Raw genomic sequence first — 24,905 nt, forward strand, 5'->3', positions numbered from 1 at the left:
TACTTATTCATCTCCATGAAATCTGCTAATGAGACCACAGGTTTTTGTGCAGAGCATAAAAACATGGATGTTGCATCTCTAAGACGTTTTGAAACGTCATCAACATTTTCCTGTATTCTCACATAGGCTCACTTAGACATTTTCAGGACATTTTATCAGGAGGCTGGCAGGAAAACAAGCAACTAAGTTGAACAGTTGTGTTCTCACGTACAGCCCCCACAGAAAATGTCCAGACTTCAGTGCATGTCTGAAAGCAGCTTTTGAGCTGTAGAGGTGCTAAAATCGTATGTGTTTTAGCACCACCCAAATTCATAGTTTGAACTTTATTCAATCAGTCTAGGTTTTTTTTTTTCTAAAATCATTTTCTTTTATAGATGAAAGAGAGAAAAAAATGAAAATATTAGTTTCAACAGTCTTTTGTGATACTCCACAAAAAAGGGTTCTTGAGTATGAAATATTTTTCCTCTGTAGGTTTTACAGGCTCAAATTTTTCTACAAAGCTGAATATTGATGAAAAGATGATGATGTCGATGTCTATGTTCTCTTACAGATGGCCTTATTTATATATTATACCCCCACTCCCCCACGCACACATCACATCATGTTAAATCATAACACGCAGCCCACTCTTCCCTCTCTATGTATTTATACACACAGCATGTGCGTATTATTACTCTGATCAATCAAGAGAAATGTCAGTGAACACACAGAACATACTCTATGAAATATGATTGATAGGTGCAATATCAGCATCAGACAAGCTAGAGATGACTACAATATCCTCTCCCTTTTCTTTTTCAATTATGTTACCCAAGAAGAGCCATTCTCTCACCTGCCTTTTGATTATGAATTGCGCTGTCGTCTGTCCTATTGGGTTTTCATCCCAGAGGCCCCTAAAAAACCCCACAGAAGAACAACATCGATGTCAGTCGCTGACAGAGAGCTGACTTTAATAAAGCAATGGGAAATTCATTTTGCAAAGGAAGGCATTATGGTATCATGCGCCAAGAGCTCCTCCACTACTATTCATATACATGAGCAAATATATGTGCAAACATGGCTGTCATGAAGAAGACAGTTATTGAAAGTACATATCGTCCTGCTCCAGTATCACAGATGAACTGAGCTACATGTGGCCGTATCATATAAGCAGCCGGGCGTCTAGTCAGCCGTCTGTAACGGCATTCCTTCCAGCAGGAGGGTAACCGAGGTTGAGGGCTTAACCACCACATCGCTACTGCTCCTCTCACAGTTTGGTGTGAGATGACAAACGCCTCCATGTGGATTACAGCATTTCTGGCATTTTACAACTTGGTTAACACTACAGCGGCAACACAAACCTCTGCTGGAGTCGAAGTTGTCTAAAGTTGTGTTGCTTTTTTTTCCCCGATTGATGTAGAGTTTGTGTTAGGGAGAGGACAGAGGAAAGGAAGGGGTAATTTGAAGAAATGGTTGCAACCAATGTGGTAATCTCAGACGGATGTTTTCAGTCAAAAGTTGGTTCAATGTTTGGCTTGAGATCTGTTGGGGTTGTTTGGTCCCTGAGTTACTGTGTGTGTGTGTGTGTGTGTGTGTGTGTGTGTGTGTGTGTGTGTGTGTGTGTGTGTGTGTGTGTGTGTGTGTGTGTGTGTGTGTGTGTGTGTGTGTGTGTGTGTGTGTGTGTGTGTGTGTGTGTTTTCTGTCTGTAATGCTGAGTTTGTCAGATTCCTGTGTGGATTGGAGTAAATGGGGGCTGTGGAATGTGAGTGGAGGGCAATCATGGCAGACCGACAGGAGTAACCAGATACCGGCTGCCAGACTACAGAGGAGTGGGAATCCCTCTGTGCGACACACCACCTCCTGCAGGAGACACTTTGGCTGGGACCTTAAAAACCCTCCCCCTTCCTTTAATTCAGACCTGGCTCTTTGTGGCTTGCCTCCCTCCTCCCACCCTCACTGCAAAAACCTCACTTCTGTCTAGTTGTCTTTATGTCATGTCTGTATACAGCCTCTATAAATATAACATTGTCTTTCTACAAATCTCAAGCTGAGTTCATTAATCAATTAAATTATTGAAAGTGAATCAATCCACAAATATTTTGAAAATCAGTTAATCAGATCAAAAGCTGTTATGATTGAGAAAAGAGAAACACTATTTGACACAATTTTTCAATTAAAATGATAGGTAAGACTGAATGAATAATCGTTTCAATGACTGATGCCAAAGTGTATTATGAAAAAAAATATTTTCATTTTCACAACAGCCGGTTTTTATTTTAAAAAAATGTCAAAGTTAACCCAAAGCAGAAAGAGTGCCTCATAAGTTCATACCTCATTTTATTAAAACAAATTTAATGTTTTCATTTTTTTATTTTAACACACGCACACACACACACAAATGATGCAAAGGAATTGGTTGATCTTTATCGTACTTTCTGTATCAGACCATCTCCCTGCCGTCTTCCTCAAAACATCCTGTCTGAGAGGGGGGGCACACACAGAGGATGGGATAGATGATCTTATCAGAGAAGAACACAAAATCTGACAAAATACCAGATTTAGTATGAGCTCTAATTGCTGAAGTTCCTTCCTTTTTTCTGTGCATCTCCTTTTTAGCCATAAAAATAGTTTGTCTATTCATCTTTACCCAACTTTAAATGTTTCCCCTGATATGGGTCCTTATTTTGCAGTGAACAAATAAAAATATGGCACCCAAGTTTGAAAAAAATCCCCCTAATACTGGCTATCAATTGTGCCCTGAGGGTAAATCCATACGACTGTATTTATTTTAAAGTTTTATAAGTAAGACGATCTCTGTCCATGAGCGTTTTTGCTCTGTACTAGTTTTAATCCCCGTCTATACTGACACCTCTGAAGATGCATATCACCTGACCACTGACGTACACGCATGTGTACGTCAGCATGCATGTGCCAGTGTACACAGGAACTGCTCAAATAATAGCCTCCATCCTACAGAGCAATTGTATCATTATATCAGCTGTTAGCAAAGACATTGCTTGTAATTGATTATCCATGTTGTGTTCTAAACTAGTAGCCGAGGCTAATGTTGGTTGTTTTCTTCTCGAAGGGTATCATATTGTAGGAGTCTGACAATCGGCGAAGGCTACGTCCTGAATGAAAAGATCAGATCAGCAAGCGGTTGTGTCTATGTCATCATTTCCAAACATCTTCGTTTCCAAACAAAATGGAGACTGCAGTGTTTTCAAAGTTCTCTGTTGTGGCAGCTCTAAAACTCCAGAGTAGTGTGGATGGCAGGCATAGCCGTAGAGTAATTGATGCATTTTAAAACAAAAACTTAGTTTGGATGCAGCCTGAAATAATGGCTACTTTTCTAGTTGATGTACTAAGCAAACATAATCTTATTCAATTTATCACCACCTTCAGTAGCAATTTAGAGTTTCCTGCTTCCATGCCAATTATGCAAGCATAAGAACTGAAATGAAAAAAAAAAAAATCAACCAAGCAGCATCACTAATAGTCTGCGATATACTCCTCTATTAAAAGTGTTAGAGGAGCATTTGAGGAAAAAAAGCTCTTATGAAAAATTAATCCCTGAGGGAAAATTTGGCAAGTGTCTGACAGAAGCAAGAAGATATGCAACACATACTTCAAGCATGTGCATGTGCATGGACACTTGCACAGACACACACTTTAGTTCGTACTTTTTTGCACAGTAGACCCTGGGGCCTCGTTATATGAAGAGCCTGATCAAAGCAATAGTGCTGATATAGGGAAGAGAGATAAAGAGAAGCGATACAAAGAGGGAGAAAGAATGAACATCCATAGACTACTGAAACTTTGTTCTTTAACACTGAAGTTATAGTCGTCTCTGCATTCATCAAATATAACTTCTGCTTTTACTTTAATGATCTCCTCCCTCAATGCCAGGAGAACACGAGTAGCAGAGAAGCTGCCATCTATTCATCTTTAACACACTCGACTGGGGGCCTGGTAAAGATCCAGGTTCTCCTGTGCCACTGACTCATTCATCATCTACTCAACATCTGCCTCGCAGTAACAATACCTACAATACAGACCTACATCTCTATGTTTTCTAGGCATAAAGACCATTTTTGTTTCTAGCTTTGTGCCTCCATCCCACTGCTAAGTAAATTCCCCTTTGTGACTCTCACTGCATCGACAGTTGACATAAAAAAAATTCTAAAGCAACATTTCTTCCCAGAAACAGTGTCCTTGATACTCTTGACAATCCTAAGACTTTGCTATGAACTGTTTCCTTTCGAAGAACTTTTAAGTTGTTTTTCTTTAGAAAACTGCCTGACATTTTGTGTAGATTATCCAGAGTAACAAGAACATGGGCCTTACAAATATAGAAGTTGCTGTTGAATGTTTCAATAGTTTAAGGTTTAAAGCTTTCAGTATTTTCACCGTTCCATTCAACCCTATTTTGTTGGGTTGGAGGCAGACACTTCAGATATTGAATATTAAAACCTGTGAGATAAAACTAACTACTGATATCATGTTGTATTGGCCTGAATAGAGATACTTTTACCATTATTTTTCTGGTAACTACATATGAAAAAGTCGGGGCCATATTATATAAAGTACAAAAAAGTAAATGCATTTGCAACATCAGTCTTTTTAAATGGAGAGAGTCCCCGTGTTGCATTATTGTAAATGGTGAATAGACTATTTATTTAACACTTTTCCAGTCTTATGGACCACTTAAAAAGCTTTACCGCACAAGTCTCATTCACCCATAAAATCATACAAGACTGCTTTATACAGTGCTTTTCTATCAGTCTGAAAGAGCCAAGGATTAAACCATCGACCTTCTGTTTACTGGATGACCCTCTTCACCTCCCGAGCCACAGTCTTCTGGAGTTAGGCAACACTAGCTTTCCGATGCTTGTGAAACATATTTTTCATCCACAGAGAAAAAATGCATTTCTAAAAAACATCTCCCTTCTTTACATGAAGGTGGGGACCAGGGACCAAATGATCTGCCACGTGTAACCACATGATGAGGTGCTAAAAAGGACAAAAGGACTGAAGAGGGAAGAGAAGTGCAAACACCCAGAGAACTTTGGCTCTCTGCCTCTGCCTGCTTATGAGACTCTGACAGGACAGGGTGAGTAGAACTGAACGAGTCAAACTACACAAATGTTGCACTTCAGTGGAAGGTCTTTATTCAAATATCTTGTTTTTATAAGAGTAGTAAGCGGTGGTATAGTTTTAACTTCCTAGTAGTTTATAGTAGTATGGTATCTTTTTTGAACAAAGTTTTATATATTTAGTCTTTTTTTCTTTTGGGGGAATTTTCCTAAAAAGTCTACTATAATGTAGGTAGGTCTGAATTATGTAAACGCTAATCCATAGCACTTCTGTAGTTACTTGTGTCGCACTGTGTGATTAGTTTTCCTTTTTAAGATAAATGTTTAGGTTGCATGTATAGTTTGTAATGTCTCCATTGTGAGGCTGTAGTTCTTTCTCAATGATTCAGATACAGTACTTCCAGCACACTGGCAGTAAAATTTCATTCATTATGGTCTTAAAGGTATATAATAATAACCTTGCATTTTTGGACAGTTAGTCACCATTTACCACTGTTTGTATTGTTTATAAAAGAATTTCCATCAATGAGTCTGATGAAGAGGCGTTTAGAGGAACACTCATCGCCATACTCCACTGGAGATCCCCTCTCCCTCCTCTCCTCCCTCCTTCGATCTTTTCCTTCACTCCAACTTCACCCTTCTCTCCTTCACCTCCCCTCCTGTCTCTTTTCTCCCTGAGTGGTCTCTTCCTGTTGCCCTTTCTAAACATGAGCCAACAATGCTGACGTACTTCCACGTTGTACTGGGCGAGCTGTACTCTCCAAACAAACATACTTAGGCTGATAGAGACACAGTGGCAGAAAGAAAAGATAATGAGAAAAAATAGACCACCAGGAAAGACTGTTTGTTAAAATATGATACATAAGAGTAGATATAAGGTTACTAAATCATCTGAATAAATAGATCCTTTAAAGTTTTGTATATGAAATCATAGGAGAATAACTATAGCTCCTTTACAGAAGGGAGGTTCTTCAGTATAACTGTACTCAGTAGGCGATTTGTTCATTTTTACCAGGGATGATGGTCCCGATGCCCAATTAATGAACAGCGAACATAGACAGAAAACGTCTTTAAATATTCATTTTAAGTTAGTTTGTTATAGTTTGCAGTTGTAATAAGGCTTCTGTTGTGTGTTGAGTGATTTTAAAACTGGGAGAAACATTTGTTGATTCTAAACAGTTTTATTCGTGCTTCACTACCCTGCTGTTTTCACCACTGTCTGTGTGCAAATAACAAAAATAATTCGATAAGGCATGGATTTATAGATTTTCACCAAGCTGGGTGTGTATATTACATACACCCACATACGTATTCCAAATATATGCTTGAAGTGGTATTTACCGAGTTAATGCTAAATCCTTTTTCTTTCTGCTGACAACGGAGATGTTTTTATGGATGTTATAACGGCCACCGACATTGGGAAGGATTTCACCTGGTGCAGCTGAACAGTCTCTCTCTCAGGGGAAGGCTGAAAGGGGATAGCAGAATTGACAGGTTATTTAAGGGGGATGCTTTTTTGATCATTTTGGTTTTTAAGGGAATGGCCTTGTCCCTTATCCCCCTTCAAATCACTTACTGACTGTACCATAGCTTCACGTTGTATCTATATCAGGGTTTAGCTTTGTTTTGCATTGATGGTGTAACAAGATCAATTGTCTGCAGTAGATTAAAATGTGAGAATCGTTATTTTGATAATTGATCAACATTAAGCGTGGCTGAAACTTTGAAGTTGCTAAAAAGGTTTTTATTCCTGCTTTTGAACATCACATTGACAAACATCTCACTCTAGATTGCTGGGGTCACGCTTCATGGAGCTAATCATATGCAAGCAACCAGGCACTCTTTCATCTTAAACCATATTCTCTCTTTATTACACATCACTCTTTGGTTTGTGCACCGATGCCTGATATTGAATGGTACTGAATGAAACAGTGGAGAGAGACTTCTAGTCGAAGTGAAGCCGATGCTGGCTTTCATCCAGTACCTGCCATCATTCATCTGGGCAACAAGGGTTATTGAGAACAGTCAGAGATGGAGAGAGAAGTGTGCTGACAACCTTTATGCTTGTGATGATGTGTAGGTCTCTGTCGGCAAAGAGCCTGAGAAAATATTTTTCATTTCAGCTTTCTGCAACTGTCACTTACTGTAAACTCTTGCATTACAGCAAAGTAGACCTTTTTTATGGGAAAGCCAAATGAGATGAATACATACAGTATGTACATACAGTATGTCTTCTGTAAAAAGCAAAACTGTAACACAATCAATTAGTGTTTTGCCATAAATGAGTTACTAAAGTATTTGTATCCCAGAGGAAGGACAAAGAGAGGAGTCAAGCCTTGGATTGCCTCGATCTTGTTTGTTTTATAGAAACATCCTATTGTAAAGCTTCACGTTGGGATATTGTTCATATCGGAGTGACAATAAGTCCCTGCATTGGATGTAAATCCCTTGTGTTGAGTAGAAAAGCCATAGAGATAAAAACTGAGCTTTGCAGTTGTTAGACCCACATTTGACTGCTTCCACTCTTTTAGCTTAGCTTGGCTAAACACGCCTCAGATCTGTCATTGAATGCACAGATGAAATTGATATTGATCCGCTCTTCTGACTCCTAGTAAGACGTAAACAAGCAGAATGGTGTCAGAATATAAACCTGATTTCTCACTTGAAAAATAATTGAAACTAGTGAGTCTCATTAATAATATCATCATATAATTGTCAAAAAAAAACCTAATGATAATGAGCAGTCATAATGAGAGTAAGCTGAATTTACTGGACCACAGACACACATGCACACACAGTGTACACACAGTGTACACACAGTGTACACACAGAAAATCCTGATCATGTAATGAAATGCCCTTTGTTTGCTGAGGAATTTGTCCACGGGTCTCGGGTCAGTCTGGGCAATGTGAAGGTTTATCAAATATTTGGCGACACATCAGATGGAGCTTCTTTGATTCCTGTCATGGTGATGAAGTAAAAAACTGTTGGACTTGCAAGGACCTCTAACAGAAATAAAAATCACAACAGAAAATAACGAGACAGACACAGTCATAACGTTCTCAGTCCCACTACCACCACCAACACCACCTACACATACTAGTCCCTCAGGGACTGTGATGCAGAAGTTATGATAGATATTTGAGCAGGAGCCACCCCTCCACACACACTCCATTCAGACATGCACAATCAAAACATGCAGTGAGAGAGAATCGCATTTTCATCACATTACTCCACTGTTTGTTGTTAATGACACAAAACCAACAATATATAATTAATAATAATCATGACTTGTGTAATAACCAGAGATGTCCCAAACAATGAAAATGGGCGTGTGTGAAATATTATTTGGCATCAGTGACTTTGACACTGAGGAGTGACTCCATGTTACATCAACAGAGACTAGAATAGTTTGCACTTGATATTGTGCTGAAAAGTAAAATGTTTTGAGCTATATTTTAATAACTCAATATTGTAAGTTGGGTTGTAAACAACCTTCCTTTCCATCTACACTTAATACTGTATAATGTCCATTTTCTCCATTTGTAATATAACTAAAACCATGACTAATCATAACTATAAATTCTTTAATTCAAAGTCGTTTGTTTGTTACATCTTTTAAAATGCTTCTGAAGTGTATTTACATAAACTGGAGTTATTTCAGATTAACTTAGGTCTGAGTCAAAGCTGGAATATGCAGAAAATAAACCAAAATGGATATCAGAGAAGGAGATACAGCTCTGCTGTTGCTAAGCAACTGCATGCCTCAAAGTCTGTGGAATTTAAACAGTGGACAGGATCCAATTTTCCCGGGGACTGATTTTAATGTTGCGCCTATCTTAGAGGTGCCCTGGACGTAAGAGCAGAAGTCTGCTGGAACTGTGTGTGTGTTCAGTGTGAGGAGGTGTCTGTTGGTGTTTGTGTACATTTGTGTGTATGTTTGTGCACATACAGGTTTTGTGTGAGAGGAAAGAAAATCGAATTGCAGCCTTGAAACGTGAGCGAAAGCAGGCTGAATTCAGCGAGGTCATGCGTTTGAGTTGGTGTATAATTTTGTGTGTGTGTGTGTCTGTGTGTGTACTACTGTATGAGCTGCAGAAAGACCAGGGCCTCGTTACCAGTTGGCTTAGAGATGAATGAAAAACAGAAAGACTCACTGTAACACCAATTTTCGCAAACTGACAGAAAGATTTTTTGAAGAAGTTTTGCTCTCTTTCCCACTGAAAACTAATTGTATGAAGATGGGATATACTTTGCCTTTCTGTTTTTTTCCTACAAAGTCATGTCTGATGTCATGAACACGTGCATCAAAAAAAAGTATTTTTGCCAGTGTTGCATTTTGAACGATAATAAATAAAATATAAAATAAAATACCGCTGTTGCAGGTTGTTCCCAAGATGTAAAAAACAATAAGTACACAAACATTTATTGCTTGCGCATCATAACGTCACAGTGGAAAAAATGTGGTTTCAGTGTCTAGACTGCTAAAATAAATAAGAAGAAATGAGTGTGTTTAAAGTGTATAAAAACCTGTCTTCGTTTGACCTGAGAGTAAATGCTGATTGTATCTTTTCTCATTACAAAGTCCAGATGTTTGTGGGTGTGAATGGGATTTTGATCAGGGGAACTGGGCCATTAGAGGTGTTTACAGAAATGAATGAACAGATATTTACCTCTGAATTCCCAGGTTGAGTTGAGTGCATAAAATCATTAGTGTGACGGACTGAATTGAATCTCCTTTTAATTTAAATGTATTTAAATTTCCTTTCCAATAAAAAAGCTTTCTGAAAGATGGCTTGTTGCTTAGCTGTCAACTTTATAAACAGTCCTAATTTTGGACTACATTATAACAGACTATGCAATGTTTAGGAATATTTATATTTATTCTCTTTCTTGTAGACAGTTAGATATGATATGCCACAGCCAGTAGATGATTAGCTTAGCTCAGCATAAAGACTGGAAGCAAGAGGGAACATTCAAAGGTTATAGATGTGTGCATCTCTTTTCTCTCTTTATCTTTTCATAATCATTTTCATAATACTCCTCATGTCTTTTTCTTTTAAATGCTTTCTCTGCACATTATTATATTATAAATATATTTTTTCACAACTGTTTCTTGTATATATGTTTATTTAAATAAAAAAAAGAAGAAGAGATGAGTGGAGACTATATATCTTTCAACCAGACAAGAAATAGTCCAGCTTACAACCCACCAAAATATGACATTGCCTGGTCTTTATACCAAGTATTTATATAAATGAAACAGTAGGTATTTAGGTGATAATATACAGATCATTTAAGCTTTATAATACAAAAACTATAAATAACCAGTTAATTTAACAAAACACACACCTCCTCTCATATTTCACAAATAACATATCAGTAAAGCGACCTCACCAGTGGATTCATGGTAGTGCCTGTAATTCTCTGTCCTACCAGCTGAGCCACAACACAAATCCCCCAGACCATTAACTGTGGCACGCTGAACTCTTACTGAACCAGTGTGCTGCCAGTGGAGCTGAAAAGCACATTCAGCTCACAACATTGATTTCACTCACCCAGTCAATTAGCCAGTAAGTCAGTCATCCAGCCATCCAATCCGCCTCTTTTCTTTTTTTTTTGGGAACATTTCAGATGGGTGTTTGGGTGTGAGTGAGCATTAGGGATGAGATTTGAAGAAGATTACCAAGGACCAGAAAGCTGCCTTGGGGCTTCATGTGCTTTTCAGCGGAAATGCCGCCGTCCCTGCTGCATTAGTGTCGGAAAGATGTGGTGTGTGTCGCTCTCTTTCACTTTCTGTCTCTCTCGCATTCGCTAAGTAGTTCAGAGATTGATAAATATTACTGCAGGGGCCTACAGTGATAACTAGGTCTTCTCTTCTCTCATTTGTGGTTTGTGCAGTCGCAATAATTTCACACGTGCCCACCTCTCTTCACTCTGCCTCTGACCGTCTCACTGACTGTCTCTCTCTGTGTGTCTGCACTGAGCTCACTGCTGGCCCAGAACAGGACATCTGGCCTAATTATTCATGTTGCTAATACCCTCATCGGGCCGGGGAGAGCAGAGTACAGTAGATAAGAGTGGCAAGGCCCGGGGTGACGAGCATGCTGCATTTCAAAGGCTCCCGTGTGTCTATTCCGGTTAGTTATGTTGTGGTTAATAAAGGTGTGGCATTATGAAGCATGTCATTAGTGGCACTGTTTGTGATCATAGGGTTGTGTGTATGGGTGTGTGTGGCGTCTATCATGAGAAATGGAGCAGCTATTATTGGTCTGTGCTGTTTCTCTTTTGTGTGTGTTTGTGTACATGTGCTGCGGGTTTGGCACACCTCAGGGCAACAGTATCTGCAATATACTGTAAATACATGTTGTTAACAGCTGGTTCAAGTGGTGAAGAGTTGTCATGGCAGCAAAATAGTATTAAAGTATTTGTGAAAAGCAGATACTTGTAATTTATTGCACATAGGGCTGGATAAGAAGAAAAGATTATCTGATAATCACAATTGTTTTTAAATATCCAACATTGATTATTATAATTGTAAAATTGATTTTTGCATTAGTGGTTTTTCATCCAAACAAATCTGCACTAATTGTAACTAAATGTGTATATAGCAGTGACTTAATGTAAGTGGTTCAGTGGGTTGTTCACTAACTAGAGGAGTGGTGGTTCGGTACCTGTTTCTTTCAGTCTGTATTCCGAATTGTCCTTGGGTAAGAACCTGACATTGCCCCCAACAGCTGTGCTGACAGATGTATGATAGAAAAAGCACAGGGCGGTTTGAATGAAAGGAAGGAATGACTTGGTGAATGGGACTTGTACTGTAAAGTGCTTTGAATGATTGATAAGTCTGGAAAAGCTCTAAATTCAGTCCATTAAAATGTCTACAATATGCAAAAGTTATTCAAGGTTAAAAATAATTTCGATGACAGCTGGCTGTATGAGTCACAACAATCCTGTGATCTGTGACATGATCAGTTACCGTCTATGATCCACTGTGGTTAGTCCACTCTGGCTGTCTCAAAGCGGATCTATGTATTGCAACCATGAGCGAGACTTTTTAAAGATATCATCCGGCTATGAGATTCAAAGTCTTGGTCGGAAAGTCAACCATGTGTGAACTATCCTGTCAGGTGTCTGACACTGTCTGCAGATATCCGGATTATTTCTTATTAATACAAAAAGTACAGAGGAATTGGTGAGCAGATTTTCATTTCCTGTCTTTACTCAAAATATTCACAATGATAGATTTATCATTTTTAGTCACTTTGCATTTGCCAAATTGAACAAACCTGTAGTCCACAGTTTTATAACCAGTAAGTGTTTGCATTAAGGCTGCTTAAAAGTAAAATAAATTTTGTAAAAGTTCTGAGGACAAATTCTGAAAAGACAACTAGGGAGTCAGTGCAGCAGTAGGTGTAATGTTGAAGTGGGTTAAGTGTACTGTGTGGAGCAACACATATGTACATTAGTACTCAAGAAATCGTGTGTGGATGTTGGGACAAACCCACACTCCATATGGCCTCAATGTGAATTTGTGTGTCTCATCAAACTGATTGTGCACCCCTGACAATTTCTATAAATTAAAATCTGAGCAGCACCAAGACGCCCAGTTCCGTGTGGACAGAGGCGGAGAAGTTAAGTCTGTTTCTGATTATGCAAGATCGAATGGAGACGCCCACACAGGAAGTGGTGTATGTAATTGGACTGGCTTTTTGAAAATGTGCAGCACATCCTTCAAATTAACGGTTGCCAGTTGAGCGCACTTACCTGTCCTGCTGCCTCCAGATAAGATGACTGTGGGGATTTAATCAACTGAAAGTGATGGGTCTCACACGGTTCACAAACATCTGTGGATGGAAGATACCCCCTCTTCCACAGCGCAGCCCCACCAGCACTGTGGCCTTTATCACACACTGAGGTCGAGTCTTGTGGCTAAAGAATCTTTATCGAACTGACAATTGAAGGCACTGATTTGCTTTTGGAGTGCTCCTCGTGGAGCATGAATGTGGAGCATGAATGTGAAGCGAATATCGCTTGTCAAAGTTCAGCAAAGTTGAACTCGACACAAAGCCACTCTGTGTTTTGTCTTGCCACAGGAAGCAAATGTTTTATCTGTCCCCTTGAATTACATAGACATGTACAGTATATGTCTTAATCGCATTATAATGTCCAACAAGATGGAAAAATAAAAAGAAGCTGTAGCAAATTGCACATTTAGAAAGAAAACATAAAGTGAATATGGTAGCATCATTCATCAAAGAATTTCAGGTTGGGATTATAAAACTGGTGGAATAACGTCAGATGTAATGGCACCACAGTCAGACTCTTTCTGTAACATGTACAAGAATATGAATGCAATATTCTATTAGCAACTCATGAATTCACCAGAATCAAAATAATCTTATTCAAAATGAGGTCAATAGTCAGAATATTGTTGTCCATGTAAAGGAAATCAGTGTTTGTGAGTGCAATGCTGATTGGTGCTTCATTAATCTGCAGCGTCCTCCCTGCTAATTTTGACACAAGAGATGTCGAGAGGAACTGAGAAATTACCAAACGGCTGCAGATGAGGAATCATCACCACTTCACTGGGCAAGGCCTTTATGCTTGATGTGATAATGAAAAGAGACAAGAGGCATTTGTCGTCGTCTCATCAGTATCTGATGAGTTTTTAAAAATGGTGTTTGCCTCTTACCAACACTTAACTAATAAAAATATTCCACCACCGACAAAAACAAAGAAATCTGACTGATAGTCGTCATGAAATCCAATATGTAGCGACTGTGCCAGCTAACCCCCAACTGAACTCTGAGTGTGACACAGGGAGTGAGAGACGAGGAGGAGGAGGAGGAGGAGGTGTGGGAAGGACAGAAAAAGCCTGGTGAGAAATGAAGTGGTGTGTGTCTATGTGTGTGTCTGTGTGTGTGTGTTTGTGCGGGTGTGTCCATGTCACCTCCTCTCGCTACACCACAACTTGTGAGGGCGACAGCCTGTGAGAGAACAGGAAGCAGAGAAGACTGTGGAGGTGTCAGTGTGCATGTGTGACTTTGTGCATGCCTGTGTGTGTATGTGTGCATATTGTGTGCATGTGTGCGTATGTGAGGTTAAAGATGAGTGGGCAGTCTGGCAGCTAACAGAGCATGGCTAGCACTTTGTTCTATTATTAGATGTATACTTTCAGGGAATAAACTTAACAACTTAAAAGCATTTGACTTCAGAAGAAAACCATTATGTCCAAAATGTAACAATTCCTCATGAATCGTTATCTAAAAATAACTAGACCTAAATTATAAATATATTATGTTGACTTGTGTAGCTACATTATCCAAAATGCTTCCAACAAAGTTCAAACCCAGAGAAATCCACAATTTTATTCAAGGTAAGAGATTTTTATCTGTTTTGTTGGTGAAAACAATAACTGATCCCACGCAGCTTCACGACATTTAAAAGTATAATATTTAGAAGGTTTTTCAATATGTATTAAATTGTTGAAATAAGGACGGCTCTTAAGAAAATGTCTCCCCTCTTTGGTTGATGACTGACAGGTACAATTTTAATTTTAATAATTATTCCCTTTAGCACCTGGTTTCCAACAGGAAACCAAACAAATGCTTTTAAAAGATGAGACCCACTAAACAACTGTTATGTTTCTGTTTCATCAAAATACAAAACCGTTTAATTTCAAGTCCTGCAGAGAAAGATGAATTCAATTTAGCTTCAAAGTTTGAGTTATCCACTGAGAATATTACACAGAATCAGTTTTGTTAAATGTAAGACAAAAAACAACAATATGAAACTTTAATACAAAAAGAATAACTTATCAAATAGAAATCCTTATCAAAAGGAAACTTAAATCTTTTATTCCTCTTGCCTATAGAGTACACTCTATACACAGCATATGTGAACAGCATACGTGAACACGGCTTCAAGGGAATATTCAATTCAGTTTTTTTTTTTACATGAGGTGGCACGATGGTGGTGTTGATTCAGGGACATTAACTGCGGCTGAGAGTCCTATAATTGGAGTCCTCTCAGCCAGCTGCTTCCCTGTCTAATAAAGATGAACTGCAGCTTTCAGGGCTGAGTTAACGCAACGTTTAAAGCCTCAACACAAACATAAATACGTTTCAGTCATTTCACCGTGCACCGCAGAGGACGGCCACGTGTTTCTTATGCTCTGCAGCTGGTATGACACGTTGGAGCCATGACTAAAAAAAAGCTGATATAAGCTGGTAGTCTTGTCTTTAGAACCTTTAATGTAATCTACTTTTAAAATCATACAATGAATGAAAGCATCAGGAAGGAAATATTTATCAAATTTTGAGTACTTTTACAGAAGTCTGTAACAATAATTCCTCATGACATAATTTCCTTTGCCAAGGAGCTTGTATTCACCCTGGTCCTTTTGTTTGTTGGGGGTTTTGTTTGGCAGCAAGATTACACAAAAACTACTGGATTGATTACCACCAAAGTTGGTGGAAGGATGAAGTACGGGTCAGGGAAGAACCCATAAACTTTTGATGTGGCTCCAGGAATTTATATTATGATATTGGGTGTTTTTTTTTAAAAACAAACATTTTTCCTAAGGAACCTTTTATGAATCTTGATGAAAATACTCAGGCATATTTAGGGGATAGATTTCTATAAAGTTATAAAAAAGGTCAAAAAATCCTGAATCCGCCCCCTCAATCAAATCCGCTCCAAAATGTAATGGGTTCTTACTCGGCCCATACCACACAATAAGCTAATAAGCTACTGACCAATTTATCTCCCTGGCCAATTTATCCTCTCATTGCTCTTTTGGTTTCATTCATGCTAGCATCCCTTATGATGATGCAAACAATGGTTAAGAAATAATGTGAAACTGTTCCCCAGCCATCGAATAGAAACTAGAAGGTGTGGTGCACGGAGAACCACGATTCTGTATTCATGACCTGCCCCCAACCAGCAGACAGGATACCGAGCGCAGCTGGCAGCCAAGTGTTGATGTCGGTGTGTGTCTGTGTGTGCGCACATGGTGGCTGCATCTAAAGTAGCCCCTGTTGTACACTCATGGCACCATGATTCAATTATATAGAGCCAGTGCTTTGCCTGAATATTAATCTGGGGGCCCAAACTTAATTTGTCTGGCGATGGGGGACACAAGCCCATCTGGTTGTATGGTAAGTGTGACTCTGTGTCTATGCGTGTTTGTGTGTGTGTGAGAGAGTGTGTGTGTGCGTGTGCATGTGCGTGTGCATGTGCGTGTGCATGAGAGGGGGTTGTCTGTCTATTGTGAGACACAGAGGGACCTGTCACCCTGCTCTGACTAAGACAGATCAGTTTATAGAAGACAGACAATCACTGGACACACACACACACGCATTCCCCAGAGACAAGAGGAAAGAAAGAAGGGAGGAAAATGATAATAATTCAGAAAATTAGTGATCGAGAAAAGAATTAGATTCATTTCTTTTTTTAATGAAAAGTATCAGAATCTTGATAAGCTGCTTTCAAATATGAAGCCCTTATAAGAAATATTTCCTTCCTGTGTACAGGAAAAGACTGTTAGCATTTTAATTTTGGTTTAAATGTGATAATTCACAATAAACCATAAGCACATCCACACTTAATGTGAATTTCAAGCTTTATTTTCTTGCCTTTAAACAAACAAAAAATAAAATGTCTCTCCAGGACCTGAAGTATCTTGTAAAAATGGACCTTCATATTCAGCATAATAACAACATAAAACGCCACATGTACGCATACAGCTGTGTATCCAAAACCCCCCTCCCCGAGGTCAAGAGGAACCCCACCTACCCCCGCGCCTCGTCCTTGTCACATTGCCCACAGTCCTTGGGGACTGAGGCAGTGCCCCGGGGCATGGACGCAACCTCTCCTTGACCTCCCAGTGTGCGGGTGACCTTCCTGTGACGTGTGAGGGTTAGCTTTTATACACGGTGCCGGGGTCAAAGGCAACAACTGAGAGGAAAGAGGCTGAAAGGAGGAAGGCAACGAGAGGGAGGAGGCAAGGGTTGGAGTAGAGAAAGCGATTGGGACAAAGAGCCGAGAGCAGCAGTTTGTGTGTGTGTGTGTGTGTGTGTGTGTGTATGTGAGAGATAGATGGATGGGGGGGGTTTGAGGAAGTTAACAGTTCATCCAAAATGTCTCTCACATTCTGCATCACAGTTATTTTTTTCTTGCTTTTCTTACTTTCTTTGTCAACAGGAAGGCTGCAGGGCTGCAGGGTACAATTGGGGTGATAATGCAACACACACACTCTCTTTCAAACACACTAACACACACACATGCTTGATAGCACATATTGCCAGGAAGGCGTCCGTGACTTTTTGCACATCTACGGCTGGTGTTTTGATTCAGTGTGCGTGTGTTTGCAAGGGTGATAGACAGAGGTGTGAAGAGGTATAGACGAGGAAACCATGTCAACTGATTGCGGATATTTCTAGCTGCATCTTCTTATCTGCGTCAGTGTCGGTCTTCATCATCCCTTGTCTAAATCTAATGTTGCACACTCAACTGAAATTGAACCTTCTCTCCCCTCGCTGCTCTTCCCTCATCTGCTCTTCTCTCATATATAAATATTCTTAAATAAACGTTGATGTCTGGTTCAAAATAAGATGACTGGATCAGCTCATTAATAGGATTTGGCACAGACCGGATCACAATGCAGATTTTGGAGCCTAAGCTATGTACTGAAATCGTTTTCCTGCTTACAGGCAACATAAACGTCACCACACGTACAGAGTTAACATCACACTTAACTCTGGCCTTGGCTGTACTTAACGTTAGCCCACAGTCAGCTAGTAGCTACCTCCATTGGACACAACATGTTTTCTAAAGCTAAAAGTCAGACTGTGTGGCTATATTTCATTGCGGCACCAGAACGTGCAGCAAATGTTTCAAATGAATTCAGTGTAAAGGGAGGAACACAACAAACTTAATAAAGTATTTAAACTGGTAACTGTTAATTTGTTAAATTTCAACTTACAAAAGCTGCTCTTATGTCAACTCTAGTTTTAAGAAGAAAAAAAATCAGCTCTGGCATTGTTTACGCACCAGTATCAAAAAAACCCCAAACAACCCTACCCACCCTCATCATTAGAATTCACAGTTTAATGCAGTTTGTATTTGATCACATTGATGTTTAATGTCACCTGCAGTCAACTTACTTTAAAAGGTTTATATATGAACTAACTGTGTGGGTCCGCCTGCAGTTTAAGATGTTTAAGACAGCCGGGCCTGTGGCTCTGTAATAACAGAGGGCAGAGCAGGTTGTTACACCTGTATGTTAATTCTGACACTTTGGTGTTTCCCTTGGCTCTGAGGTGAGTGTTAAGACAAACTAGAGTTTAATTACTGGCAAGGCGGTCACTCCCCATACATGGTACCCTGCACTGTAAATACACGAAGGAGGAAAAAGTGGATTAAGGTGTTAGGTAGCTCGAACTCTCTAGACCTTCTCAGTTCTTCTTGTATGACTCATATACCTCTTCTACACCAAAGATAACAGCTATATGCAGCTTTTAAAATATGTAGTAGAGTGAACGTAGAAAAGGCAATTGACTCCTTTCCTACTGCCAGTAGACAATTTTGTGTTTTTATTTTTTACAATTACTGAAAATTGTGAAGTTTTCTCACCTCGCTGTCTTGCCAGTGTTGCATCTTGAATGATACCAAAAGAGAAAATTCTGTTGCACATTATTCCCAAGACATAAAAAAAAAAAAAAATGTTCATGGCTCACCCTACCCCAAGTTACGCACCAATGCCCTTAAGACCAATGCGCGTCATAACGTTGTGCCAGAAAAGGTGCAGCATCAGTGTCTAGACTGCTAAAATAAAGAAGAAGGAAAAGGTGCGTTCACCCGGGTGTCATGTTTCCGTCACTGCTGATCGGAGCTGATTAAAAACCTGTCTTCTGCGTCTACCCGGGTCATTTGACTGAATCAGATTGCATCTATTTCTATTTTTTTTTGACGAGTGGAAAAAGCTTAAGAGATCAGGAGTGAAATAATTTATTTATCTGACCTGCTTCTGTTTCAGTTTCTTCACCCTCCATTCATTAAGATCATTTCCTGTCTTATGCTGCCTTTACTACCCCCCCATCTCACCACATGCTGAGACTTTAGTGTTAAAATGCACTTTTATGGTTTACGCATTATTAATAATTTAGATTAATAGCATCAGGCAATATAAGAAGGCAAAACACATGCCAGAGGAGATGTTACCCACAATGGTTTTGTTCTATAATGACCAATCAATAACTTAATCAATCTGTCTGGGGAGAGGCTTGAATGATGATCAGCAATCAAGTCTTACCATAACCAGCACAGCATGACTTTATTGGTAACACGCTAATCGGTTTAAAAAGAAAAAGAATCAATCAGGTTTGTCTGATTGTCTAAAAGGTTTGTCAATAAAGCTAGTTTTGGTTGAGATATTGCTCATATTTGTGATTATATAGCGTTTTACATTTCAAATCGATCACGGTTTTCCAAAGCTATTACAAACAAATTGGTTTGTTCAGTCTGCAACACTTTTACAGTCACTTATAAAAACTGCAGCTTGTGAGCAAACACCCAAAAAATCCAAACAGAATTTTTCATCCTCGACGGCCTTTTATAAATCAAACTTTGCGGTCCTGATTGTGTGGAGGAATATCGTCTATCTGCGAGTGCAGGAAACACACCGAGGCTTTTAACGACTGGGGAGACGGACCGCGTGCTTCTCACTGGCACGCTATAAAATAAAAATGAGTGTTTGGGAGAATGTGCGAAGAGGTGAGAACCAAGCCGATCACCTTGACTGAGAGGAAAAATATCCTGTTACCAAGACAACTTGCCTCTAAACACCTACCGCTCCTCATCAGAGAAAAGGAGCTTCACGATTTCGACAGCCAAACACTTTCCGAGCTGCGACACTGAATTTGCCACCATGAGTTTGTATCACCGCCACACGAACACATCCTACATCCGCGCATGCCTTTGTGCCTGTGTGTGCGTTTTGCATTCAGAGCAGGAGCCTGGAGTCATTCCCCCTGGAAGTGTAGCATAGTTGCGGCGACACTAAATACTGTCACCATTGTAGCTCCTGGTGCCACCAATCTCTGCGTCGGACCTCAGAGAGAGGCCCTGCGATCGTCTGAATGGGACGATGAATGGTCCTTTGTCTGCAGGCCTCGTGTCTGAAGTGCAGCCGTGGAGGCTCTGACACACAAAGACGCACACACACTGTTGTGTCACCCCCCCCGTCCGCTGGACAGTTGTGATACGGTGGAGGCCAGACTGAAACATCACAGCAGTGTTTCATTCACATTGCATTAAGTGAAGCATTTACAAGCTCTCACACACACACACACACACACACACACACACACACACACACACACACACACACACACGTAGATGCACATATACGACCTCAGGAGATGGATAATGAGTGATTTTAAAGAGGTGAGAGATGGTCCAACCCACACACTGTCATTATCATATATATTGTATTGGCATTTTACTCATGGCTCAATGTCACAAAAAGGTACATATTTAATGAAAAGCATGGCTCGTGGGTGAAGAGGACCAGAGTGTGTAACACATCTGATCACATTCAGCATGTTATTATTGTCATAAAGGAGCAGTAATAAACATTGTTACCTCGGGGAGACATAAAGATGCTTTAATGGTAATTGAACCCTTCACTACAAATTTCATTTTTAACATGGGTTTAGAGGAATACTGTTATTTTCTTCAGTGTAACAGTATAAAAATCGAATCGTGATAAAAACGACAAATTAAAAGACCTTTCAGATAGAACAGGAATTGTGCTCCGCTGGCCGCGGGGTGCAGAACATACAAGGTTCTTTTGCTGAACACATTTTCAGCAAAACCTACAACAAGCTACAGAAATGTGTTGACATACACAATATGCTTACTTCACTGGAAAAGTAAAAATGTGTAATGGCTTTCCTTCTGCGACATAGGCTACGTGTAAACACACCTTTGTACAGGGAGAGGCAGAAATAAAGCTAGTGTTTATTTCTCTGTCAGAAAGTAGAAGGAAGGAAATCATGAATGCAGATACAGTGAATTCGGGGAAAGAACAAGTGTCTGCTGTTGTGATCCCGGCTCTGTAGGCACAAATTGTTTTTCCAACACAATGGAGCATTCAGCCTCAGACGGCATCATAGCCAGATAGATGTCGCCAAGCCTGCGACCCTCTGGACCGGCTGTGGTTTTGATCACAACGTGTCGGGGTGACCTACTGACCACCCGGCGACGGCACAAGACACAACCAGTCGAGGTGATTCTGTGCTCCTGTGACCCTATCTTGCAGAGAGAGAGAGAGAGACGGGTGAGCTGCAGGCTGCCGGGCTCCAGGGACTCTGGGAGCGGTGTGTGTGGGAGGACGTGAAACACACTCAGATTTTGGACAGCCAGTATTGTGTATTGTCCACCAGTTTCCCAAAAGGCCTGAAGGCAACAGAACTGTTTTTGTCATGTGAGCACACAGGGGGATGCAGGGAAGAGGATCAAAATGTCAGCAGGAAGCCTAGCTGTCAAGTGAAAAATCCAAAAACACCTGTTTGTTTTTATCTTCAACATCAATATATATTTAGTATTTCCTGTCGACGCGGAAAGTCCAAAAAACGTATGAATCAATATGTCTGCTTTGAAATAGGTGTATGTTGTGACTGCATGAGTGGAAAGATGATGTGATCATTTTTAACACTTTCATGCAGAAACAAAGACGTATGGGGGGGTGCATTCACACATGGGCTCACTGTCATTTTCTAGACATTTTATGAGGAGGCTGGTTGGACAAACTCAGGAAAATGTCCACAGCAACTGACTTGGACATTTGCATTCTTGCAAAATTTTCAGTTCATATCTGAAGCAGCTTTAACGTTTTAAGCCTCCAGGAAAACATCAGTGCTCTTTGCATAGATTCTCCAAATTCCAAGCATGTATGAACAGTTTAAAATGCATATACTTATATGAAAAAGATAAATGAGTCTCGATAACACCTCTTTGTATTTAAGTGGAGACATGAGGCAAATGATTTGTGAGAATGAAACAAAACTTCACCTTTTAAATATTCATCAGCAGACAGCATGCATATTTTGGTCATTGTAACTTCTTTCTTCCATATCCTTATATATCCTATATCTTTCCAGCTGTAGTTTCCTGTCTAAATATCTACACAGTTAATGGACAATAGAATAATAGAATTGAAGAATCGATCTCTCTTTGTATTCACACTAGTGCGGACACAGTCCCTGCAGCTCCACTGCTGCACTAAACTGCTTTGGTTTGGTTACTAGGAGACCAGAAGACGCCTACTGTAATATCTGTGTGTGCCTTTGTGTTTGTATACGTGTGTGCTTGTAGATGCCAAGCGTGCATGTCATTGTTATGTGCCAGAAATAAGGGGTGGGGAGAACAGCAAGCACAAAAAACAAGAAGAAAACAACTCTCTGTGTTGGATGAGACTTCAGAGCAACTCACCTGCTGGAGCGGCAACAGACAGAAATCATGAAGACGTTCTGAATAATTCACACACCAGCAGATTGTTTAGTGTTTATTAATTCCCTTTTTACTCTTGTTTTGTGAGCAGACTTCAAAGCTCAGTTCGTTTGAGCAGAAACATTGAAAAACTGATACACTTGCAAGAATACTCTGTTAGCTGAATTAACAGCGATCTAGGCCCAGTGTAATTATGCCGTCTGTTCTCTTTCTCTTGGCCTTGAGCCACAGCACATTCATTAACCAGTCTCTGTGCTGCTCAATATTACTATCATGTTGTACAAAGTCTCAGGCTGCAGGTAGAAATCAATCAAGTCGCCCACAGATAGTCGGGCCACAGGGGGATGACTGATGGACGTGAAAGTGAATTGTGTGTTTATCTGTATTATCAGATGAACCTGTCTGGCTGGTTGTCCTGCGTACTGTAACACGCTACGAGCTATTGAGAGCTGGAACTTGAATAAGCAGATGAACGATTACAGCAAAAATCTGATCAAATTTCACAATCAAACCTTTTTTCTCACCTCTCAACAATATAAACCTGCTTTGAAATTCAACAGAGACATATGATGCTTTTTTCAGTTTTCCTTTAGTAAGTTTTTTACTTTTGCCAAAGAGGTTGTGTTTTTTGCCCCTGTCCATTTGTTTGTTGGTTTGTTTGTAAGCCAGATTTCACAAAAACTAATTGACAATTTACCGTGGAACTTGGTGGAAGGATGTATGGGTCAGGGAACAAGACATTAAATGTTGGTGTGGATAAGGGGCAGGATCCAGGATTTGTTTTTAAACTTTCATTTACAATGTCAGACAGGGTGTTTTTCAACCTTTTGATAGAAAATTCTACACAATTCTGATGTTTTTGTCTCCTCATTGGATGCATCAGTGGGAGTTTAAGTTATGGGCTTCATTCATGTGTTGTTTTATTTAACAGTGCACATTAATAATCATTGCTGTAAATGTGCCAGAGTTGGCAAACAGGCTATTTTTCATCTGTAGTCCCTGGACAGATGTTGCAGTCATCCCAAAATAGAATAATCATAAAATTGAAATTAAATTCTAAGCACATGGGGCACTAATAGAAAATAATGAGAATATTCATGTAGATAGAAAAATCCTTATTTGTGAACTCAAATTGTTTATATAGTTTACTTCGAAATGTTCTGGGAGGAAGTGTTTCTTTTTTTTTACATGGTCTTTGTGTGTGCTGTATATATAATAATTATAATAATAATTATGATTTGGTGGCGAGCATAAGGAGGAAAGTTTAAGAAAATATAACAATACGAAGAATATTTACATGATAATAAAATAATAAGTATCATCATCATCATCTTGGGGCTGTAAAAAAATAGGTTCAGATAGTTTGATTGGAACCCCCCCTCCCCCCAGACTCAAAGTAATAGCCTCTTATCTGACAGTGATACAGTATGTTCAATAACAACCCAAGTCACGTTCAAGTGAACACACGTAAATACAAGAAAATAACAGTCTTACAGATGGTTGTTGCCAATATTCGCTCACAGCTCTAACAATGGCAGGACGAGGGCACAGTGGGTCTCCTCGACTGTGTGGGATGTGTGTATGCACGACAGCTATCAACAAAATAAAGGCAGACAGCAGAAGGGAGGTACATTTAAAAGATGTTCTGTGAGTGTATACGTGCCTTTGTGTATATATATATATATATATATATATATATACTGTGTATATAAAATCTGTATGAAATCACAGCATCATTTAGACAGAGTCTACAGCGATGCCTGGAACTTGTGGGCGAAGCTTTGACTCTCGCCAGCCAAAAATCACTGACTCATCACAGCATTCATACAGCGCCAATACTAATAGAGTTTGGATAGAAACAGTTTTATTTAGGGAATGCAGCTTCGCAACCGCCTCACCTCCTGACTCATCCTCATCCATTATTACACCAGTCATGTAATACTGACTGTTTAACAACTTGTTTTATCTCCTGAAATGTCAGGGACTTTTCACACTTGTCATTTGTGTGATTACTGTACGTCTAATAGGATTCATCCAAGACTCTAGATGTGTTTTTATGTAATATGATCAATGTAACTTGAGGCCTACGTCACATTGAAATATAGGATTTCAAACAATAGTTTTTTCTTCTGGTTAACTAAGCCTTAAACCATGTATTAGTGAAAAGAGATTGTTTACAGATGTTGCTAATATTAGAGATTTCCTGACCTGATCTGATTTCATAGATTGATACTGGAATGAATCTGATCTTTCTTTATCTACCTACTACGTTGCCTCTACATTATGAGGATTTCCCTGCATGAATTAGTGAGA

The 24,905-nt window shown here is 39.6% G+C and overlaps 1 long non-coding RNA gene across 1 annotated transcript in view; it reads left to right on the forward strand.

Annotated features, from left to right (window-relative positions):
• Window positions 1–24,905, forward strand: part of LOC109626202 (uncharacterized) — a 33,972-nt gene that overhangs the window by 2,668 nt on the left and 6,399 nt on the right. Inside the window, exon 2 of the long non-coding RNA XR_002202512.2 lies at window positions 4,942–5,092. This is a non-coding gene — a long non-coding RNA (uncharacterized lncRNA). The remainder of the gene's footprint in view (window positions 1–4,941; window positions 5,093–24,905) is intronic.

The sequence above is a fragment of the Paralichthys olivaceus genome, chromosome 18 (genome assembly GCF_024713975.1).
Source record: "Paralichthys olivaceus isolate ysfri-2021 chromosome 18, ASM2471397v2, whole genome shotgun sequence".
Taxonomy (NCBI): domain Eukaryota; kingdom Metazoa; phylum Chordata; class Actinopteri; order Pleuronectiformes; family Paralichthyidae; genus Paralichthys; species Paralichthys olivaceus.